Source organism: Nyctereutes procyonoides, unplaced genomic scaffold (genome assembly GCF_905146905.1).
Source record: "Nyctereutes procyonoides isolate TBG_1078 unplaced genomic scaffold, NYPRO_anot_genome, whole genome shotgun sequence".
NCBI lineage: Eukaryota > Metazoa > Chordata > Mammalia > Carnivora > Canidae > Nyctereutes > Nyctereutes procyonoides.
In genome coordinates, this window is record NW_026575160.1 from 26,518,175 (window position 1) to 26,527,217 (window position 9,043).

General features: G+C 34.0%; 1 pseudogene; it reads right to left on the reverse strand.

The window, feature by feature from the left end:
• Positions 1-5,120: 5,120 nt before the first annotated feature.
• On the reverse strand, positions 5,121-8,286 carry LOC129502752 (thioredoxin-dependent peroxide reductase, mitochondrial-like; annotated as a pseudogene).
• Positions 8,287-9,043: the final 757 nt, after the last annotated feature.

A 9,043-nucleotide genomic window follows, 5' to 3' on the forward strand; every position in this document is an offset into this window, starting at 1 on the left:
TTTTTGAACCATGTCTGGAGTGGTTTAGGGAGCTGGAATAGTAGTGGAGGGGAGGAAGAGGAAGAGCTTTAGAGAGCCCAAGGAATATGGATCTAGTTTAATTTCTTAACTCATATTTATAATGATGTCTCTCCTGGATATTTCTTCTTCCTGCACCCCCATTTCAGGAAATATAAAATTAGCAATGAAGGTATGTGCAGTTACCTGAGGAGTAAGAAGAGTAGATTTAGAAGGATGATCTCGGGGCTGATTTCTGCTAAATGATGTTGTGCCTCTCTCCACTCCTGCAGTTAGCCTATGCAATAACTAGCAGAACTGTACCTGGAAGGACTGGGAGCAAAGGGCTATCTCTGGAGAAGCTTTCAATTTTAAATCTAGATCATTAGATCAGAAATGGAGTGAAAGTGAATAAAATGCAAATACATTTTTATCATTTACATATGCCTCCAATTCTTTTTTCTTCCTGTCCCTATACTACACTGTAACGCTAGTTTGTTTGTTTATTTTTTTGATTATAGGCAACACACAATGTTACATTAGATTCAGGTGTACAACTTAGTGATTTGACAAGTTTATGCATTATACTATGTTCACCACAAGGTAGGCTGCCATCTGTGCCATTATATCTCTACTACAGTATCATTGGTTGTATTCTTTGTCTGCTTTCTATGTCCATGGTTTACCCATTCCATACCTGGAGGCCTGTGTCTCCCATTGCCCTCACCCATTTTGCTCAAGCCCCCTTGCTCTCTGGCAACCATCAGTTTTGTTCTCTGTATTTATAAATCTGATTTTGCTCTTTTCTTTGTTTATTCGTTTTTTTTAGATTCCATTTATGCATGGAATCTTATGGTATTTGTTTTCACAGTCTGCCTTATTTTACTTAGCATAATACTCTCTAGTTCTGTCCGTGTTGTCGCAAATGGCACAGTCTCATCCTTTTTTATGGCTGTGTCATATCCCCTTAGAACTATAATGCTAGTTTAGCCATTAAATCTTTTTCTTAAAACCTGGAATTTCATTTTAAGAATGTTGGGTAATAGGGGCACCTGGATGGCTCACTCGGTTAAGCATCCAACTCTCGATTTCAGCTCATGATTTCAGGATCATCAGATCAAGCCCAGCATCAGGTTCTATGCTCAGCAGGCAGTCTGTTTATCTCTCTCTGTTCCTCTTACAATCATTTGAAAGAAAGAAAGAAAGAAAGAAAGAAAGAAAGAAAGAAAGAAAGAAAGAAAGAAAAAAGAAAAGAAAGAAGAAAGAAAATTGGGCAACAGATACCCTCCCTCAAATGATGGTATAAATCCAGGTTTAAAAAAAAAATCCAGGTTTACAAAACTGATGGAAATGATTAAAAGATAATTAACATATCAAAGACTATACAATCATCAGTGTAATAATTATGGAAATATGCAACCCTAAATGTTAATAACTATGCTTAATAATAATGAGAACATTTATTGAGCTTAAAGGGCTAAGCACATTTTTAATTTATGTGCATTACTTTATTTAAACCTCATTATAACCCTATGTTCTATAGGACTTGTTACTCCCATTTAACAAATGTAGAGATTGAGGCATAGAGAGAGAGATAATCTGCCCAAGGTCAAGGCCAGGCTATGAACTTGGATATTTTGTTTCTGGAGTCTACATTGTTAATCCCTACACAGTATAACCTATATACAAAATAATTTGAACCAGTTGGGGAAAAAATGGAAGAATTTGCATTTCTGAGAAGATTGGTCCAGTATAACAGCAAGTTAAGTGGTGGAACATCAAGTATCTCATTCATATTCCCCCCTTAAGAGAACATAAGGGACCTATTTTACCAGGAAAGACATGAAAAATGATCCTTACTTCCTTAGATAAGTAGGACTGAGAACTGGGACTGGGATGCTCCCCAACTTGCAGTTGATAAAGCAGGAAGACACAATAATTTAGGAATAACTGTTTAGGATTGACAGCAGTAAACAGAGGAATATGAGCAGAGAAAAATAATTCTACGTCAAACAAAAGTGATCAGTGAACTTATCCTTAATGTAGAAATTTAAGCAAAATAAGAGAGAAAAAGAATAGAGATGGAGTTCCCCAGCACTGGCTCCCATAGCCTTGTGATCTTTCTCACTCCTGCAGGCAGAAGAATATGTAATCCATCAGCAGTTATTCCAGAAAAGGCATGAAACACCACCCAGGTAAATGAATTAAGGAAAATCCACTAGAATTATTTTTTAGTTCTTTTGTCTTTGTTTTTATTCTGATTAAAAAGATTTCTATTGAAATATAACAAACATAGAAAATTATCAAAAGAACAAAACAATCAGTAAATTATCATGAAGTGAAATTTTCATATAACCACTGCCTGGGTCAAGGAGTGCAGTGGTAGCACCACACATATGCTCCTTGGACTCTCTTTTGACTTCTAACACCATATATTGTTTTTGCAGTTTTGTGACTTGATTCTTTTACTCAACCTTATGTTTGTGAAGTTCATCCCTGTTGGTGCTTGTAGCAGTAATTCATTCATTGTCATTGCTACATATTGTGGAAGATTCCTGTAATGGTAGCTCCCAGTTAATCATGATTTTCTGTTTACATGCCCTTCTGCGATGTGCTATTGGCTGCTTCTCCTATTAAAGGGTGAAGACTGTTTTTTCACTGTCTGAAATCGCAGCTGGCTTTATGAATGTTTTGACATAGATTGTGTTAGAAATGATATTATGCAAATTCTAGAAGCTTAGTCCTAAGAGTGCTTGCAGCTTCCTCTCTTGCCTTCTTAGATCCTTTTGTTATCACACTGTGAAGAAGCCTAGAGTAGCCTACTGAAGATGAAAGCCTCTACAGGATGAGAATAGGTTATCTCAGTGACAGCACAATGTTCCAGAGACCATCTTACACCTGCATATCTAGGTGAAATATCAGATGACTGTGACCACATGAGTGAATCCAAACACACGGGTAGAACAGAAACCCTTCAGCCAACCTACTCATTTTCCAAAAAATAATAAATTATGGTTTTAAGCCATCTAGTTGTTTGTTATGTAGCAATAGAAAACGGAAATAGCACATGTGAAAATATTAGTTTGTTTATCCATTCTATTTTAGTGGACATTTGGATTGTTTCTATGTTTTGGATATTACAAGTATTTCCACTATGATATGTTTTAGGAAACACATATATGCATTTCTGTTGAATAAATATCTAGAGATATACTTGCTAGGTCAGTATTCATGGACACTGACAAAGAGTTTTCCAGAGTGGCCGTATCAATTTATATTCCCATCAGCAATGTAGGAGAGTTCTAGTTGCTCCATGTTATTATTCATTTTTGGCAATGTCTCTTCACTTTAGTCATTTTAGTCTGTGGGTTGTAGTACCTCACAGTAGATTTAATTTGAATTTCTCTGATGACTGAAGAATTGGATGGCCCTTGGGATATCTTTTTTAAAATAAGGTATTTGGTTAAAATCTGTTACCCATTTTACCATTGTCTGTCTTTTTCTTACTAGTTTTTAGAATTTCTTTATATATTCTGGGTTTAAGCCTTTTGTCAGTTTCATGTGTTAAGAACATCATTTCCCACCTACCTTGTGGCTTGTCTTTTTATTCCTGTAGTGGTGTCCTTTGAAGGTTTGGATCACACCACCACTTAGGTCAGCTGAGGTGATACCTGAGAGTGAGAAGAATGTAAATGGAAAATGAAGAAGTGAGAACATTTGTGACAATATGGTCCTAACTGTTATGGGGCTGTGGTTCATGCCACTGACCTTCCTCTTTTGGATTTTTCCTTAGGAAGAGAGGCCTGTGGACATGGGATAAGAGTTGGACTATGGTAGCAATGAGATGTGCCTCACAGACCTCCAGCTACAGGGAATGTGAGTAATGATGTTAAGTACGTTTTCTTGTTTATTGGCCATTATATATCTTCTTTTGTGCACTGTCTATTCAGTTCTTTTGCTCATTTGAAAATTGAATGTCTTTTTAAAATGATATATGCTAGTTCTTTATATATTCTGAATATGAATTCTTTGTTGGATCAATATACAGAAACTTTTTTTTACTAAGTTTGTGGTTTGTTCTTAACAGTATTTTTTTGTGTGTGTGGGGAAATGATTTTCATTTTAATGAAGTCCAATTGAACTTTTTTTCTTTTATGTTTAGTGCTTTTTGCATACTGCCCAATGATTTATCACCCATCCAAAGTTCTCGAAAAAATTCTCTTAAGGGCTTTAGATTTTAGCCTGTACATTAAACCTTATACATCAATCACTAATTTTTGTATATAATATAAGTGTAAAGGTTCTCTCAGCTATGTAGTTGTTTCAGAATAATTTATTAAGAAGACCAACTCCCCAACCATTGAATAGTATTGGTAAAAAATTATTGATATTATATATGTATGTGATATTCTTTTGGACTCTCTTTTCTATTGACCTATTTCTCTTGCATCAATACCAAGCTGTTTTATTTACTGTATATTTATAGTAAATCTTAAATTGATGCTGTAAATCCTCCAACTTTGTTCTTCTTCAAAATTTTCTTGGATTCTCTGGATCCCTTATATAACCATATGATTTTTAGAATCAGTTTTTTAAGTTCCATAAAAAGTATGAATTTTATTAGGATTTCATTAAATACTTGTTTTCTTTTAAAATATGTTTATTATGTACTTTACATTGAGCACTTCAGAAAAGAAAATAATTACAATGATTTCAAAATGCAATTCCTGGATTCAATAAATGTCCTTTATAATTATGGCCTATCAATATCTAGAATTGTATGTAGACCCTAATCCAGCTAGCAAATAAATAAAATAACTATATTAATCTCCAGGATTAGAAACATGCATGATTATTTAAGTCACTTTCCATTGTGTTTTTTTAAAAACATAATTTACATTTATTTCAAGTACATATACATTGATTATAAGAGTTAAAGTAGACTGTTAATGTTAACATCTTACAACTATGATCGTTTTTATCCTAATAGAGAATTCAGTTTAGTACAAAGAAATTCAAGAAGAAAATTCGAGAAGAAAATTTAGCATCTTTCAAATGCTAAAAGTGAGTTCCAACTGTGGTTCTTTTCTGATGTGAGAAGCTGTAGGTATGCATCGGATGATCTACTGATTTACCTTCTGAAAGTATCTTTGGAAGCAGTTGGATTTGGCTTGATTGTAGGAGAATATCATGTTCAGTTTGCTGGGATGACTTCTCTATTGGTTTCACAAACTGGAATGCCTTCACCAAGCAGAGAGTCTCTTCCATATTTTGGTCCACTGGGATATCATTGGTGCTCAAACTGGATGACCTCATTGGGATCAATTATGAAGAGATCTCTTAGAGCAACACCAGGGTCTTCTAACAACACACCATAGTCTCAGGAAATCTGACAAGACTGTGATGTTCATATGGCCCAAACTGCTATTATTCCTTGGTGTATTTAGCCAGGCAAGGTTGGTGGGAAGTGGGAATACATCGAAACTGCAACAGCTTCACAGTTAACATAATGAAATTCACTGGCTTTGTCACTAAAGCAACAATTTTTGTAGGACACACAAAGGTAAAGTCCAAAGGATAGAAGAAAAGCACCAATATTTCCCCGTAAAGTCATCAAGGCTTAGGTGTTTGAACTTTGTTTACAACTGTGTAACAAAGAATTGTATATTAGGTTTCTGATCAATATGGTGTGCTAAGCTAATGTAGAAAATCATACTCTTATCTAAAACACATGTTGATATATTTAACCATAAACTTTCAAAAATACACGTCAATTCTTGAAAGCATTAGGAAAGGCTTTAGGAACTAGAAATAAAGATTATAAAGCCATAGTTGCAAGTGAGGGAAGCAAAGCTGAATGGCTTTAGAACTGAACATGTGCTACAGCTGCTAAGGTTCCAAGACCTGGACTCAAATCAGAGCTAAAATCTAGGCCTGTGTGTGGTAGGGAGCTGGAATGAGCTTCTTGCATAAAGCTGAGACCCATCAAGTGTTGTTTAGTTCTTGAAATAGGTAGGCTAGAAAGACTATTTATAGACTGGGAAGTGCCTTAGTGATCTGGGTCATTACAAAAATAAATATATTAAATTCACATATGTAAAAGAGACTTGACTTGGTCAAAAAAACACTGTGTAGATATACTTTATTTATAACTAGACACAAAACATTATATCATGACCCAGAGAGGTAAATTTCTAGAAAGGACATACTAGAAAATACCAGTCAAATAAATGCTTATTGATTAACAAACAAAAAATATTTAACATGCAAAGCATTAATAGGGATGAAAAAGATTGCAACATAGAGATAAAAGGAATATTCCACCAAGAAGCAATAAAATTAAGTTTTATGTATGTATCATAATCTCCCGATATTTAAAGCATATTTAAATATTAAATATTTAAAGGATGGAGATAGTCAAAAGGTACAAACTTCCAGTCATCGGATAAGTCTTATGGATATAGTATCCAGTATGATGACTATAATTTACAATGCTGTATTCTATATTTGAAAGTTGCTATGATGGTATGTCTTAAAAGTTCTCATCAGAAAAAAAAATTTTGTAGAAATAATATTTAAAGCAAAAATGGACAGAGTTATAAAGAGAATTCAATTAATCCATAGTTATGGCAGGAGATTTGCATATGCCTTTTTTTAGTAACCAATAAATCACACAGACAGAATGTTTTCACGGATGCAAGTTTGAACAATTCAGTTAACAGGTTTGATCTAATAGATATGAGATATGTGTGAGACCTGATGCTTATAGTTCCTGACCATAAAAATAGAGAACCCACATTCTTTTCAGCTTCTCAGACATTAGTTTTTCTATTGTGTTAAAGTGTTTCAAAAGTGATAGATTTCCAAAACAAAATGTTGTGTATACAAAGTACAGCATGGGACTATATATATTAATAAAAATCTGAAAATGAAAACTTAATATGCATATAAACATATGTAATAAAGTGCAGAAACCCAGATGAGGTGGATGGTAGTTGTCTCTGAATAAAGAGGGAGGAGAATGAGACCAGAGAGGTGTATGAGGGGGACTTAAAGTCTGGAATGATTAGCTTCTTAATAATAATTTTAGAATGATCTAAAGCAAAGATAGCAAGACGCTTCAGCACATTGTTAATCCTGGATTGTGGTTACATGGGTATTTGTTATGTTATACTGTAATTTTCTGTATGTTTGGATACATCATAATATTTAAAGAGAATGAGGAAAATCTTTTGGAAGGTTTTTTTTTAAGATTTTTTTTTTATTTATTCATGAGATACATAGAGAGAGGTAGAGACGTAGGCAGAGGGAGAAGCAGGCTCTTCGCAGGGAGCCTGATGTGGGACTTGATCCCAGGATCAGGATCACTCCCTGAGCCACCCAGGCATCTGGGAGGATTTAATTGGTCTATAAGAACTTGCTTTTGGAATGGTATGTCCTAAGTCTTATTTTGATATATTTATATAAGCTTGATATTATGAAATCTGATAAAATGCAATATCAAGAAGATCTTTATATCAACAGCAGAGTTTTAAAAAATTTCATGGAATTTGTCCAAAAATTGACTATAGGTAGAACAGTTTAAGGTTATTTATCAAAATACCATAGTCTACCTTCCTATCGCTAAGACTAGAGATGATCGCTTTGAATGAGATGAAGTAAACCTCAATATCATAGAGTTGTTCCAAGGATTAATGGCAGTAATATACACCAGGCATGTTATATAAATCAACAACAAAATTATGCTGTAAAGATGCAGTATCCAAGCAGAAGATACACATTAATTAAAATGTTAGGAAAAAAAGATAATTCAAACTGGCTTCAATATACTCTTGGGGACATGTAATACCAGTAGTCCACCAAGCAATACATAAAGAGTCCTATGGGTAAGCTACTGTGACCCTAATATTTCATAGCAGCCATGTTTTCATTCAAGTGTGAAGGTAATCTAAAAATAAAAAATATGCAAGGAATCCTAAAATATATCACCCATGTGTTCTTTCTAAGAAATTTGCCTGAACAAGGAAACCTTCATCAAAAAAGAATAACTTTGTTTTGTTTAATGTTCTATATGTTGTGTTTATTTTACCCAACATTGATATTGCTATATTTGTTGTCTTTTTGTTTGTGTACTTCCGATTTTCCCTTGCCTACTCTTTTATATTCAAACTATGAATTACATTGTTTTATATCATCTTGTATACAGTGTATGGCTGGAACTTGTTTTACCTCTTTCAATTTAGGAGTCAATTTCTTCTAAAGAGTGGTTTTTATCTCTCTTACCTTCATTTCTATGAAAGATGTTTTGACTTAATTCACTTGAATCAGTGTTTATGTATGATACTATTTTTGGTTTTCTTGCTGTATTGTTTCCTTTCTGTTGGTATTTCATATCTGTTTCCTTTGTGCCCCCTCCCAATTCTTCCATCATATCTCAGTAACTTGAAAATACATACAGAAGCATATTTTTAGGTCTACAGTAATTATATCCGTTAATTTAAGTATTCTTATTTTACAGCTTGAGAAATGAAATGACATCTATTGACCGCCCTCTTGTAAAAGATGAGGAATTAGCAAATGCCTATTTTTGTTTTCTTTTTTCTTGCCATTTTTGTTAGCATATAATTAATGTTTTTGTTTTCATCTTATATAGCTTTTATTCAAATAATTACAATTGCATTCTTGTTCATAGAGAGCTATATTACATCAAACTTGGGCTTGAAGAACAAGAATATTTAAAAAGGGGACAGAATGATTTGAACAATTATAATAGATATATTAATTAATAAAATGTACCATACTTAATCCCCTTTAAACAGAAATCAACTAGTTTTAAGGGCTATGAAACATTTACAAAAATGACCATGTGTTTGGGCACAAAGAAAACCTTAATGGGGCTCCTGGGTGGCTCAGTCAGTTAAGTGTCCAACTCTTGGTTTCTACTTCAGTCATGACTTCAGGGTTGTGGGATCGAGCTTCTTGTGAGACTGCGTGCCCAGTGTACCAATTATGTACCTCTACCACCTCCTCTGCTTCTCCCTCTGCT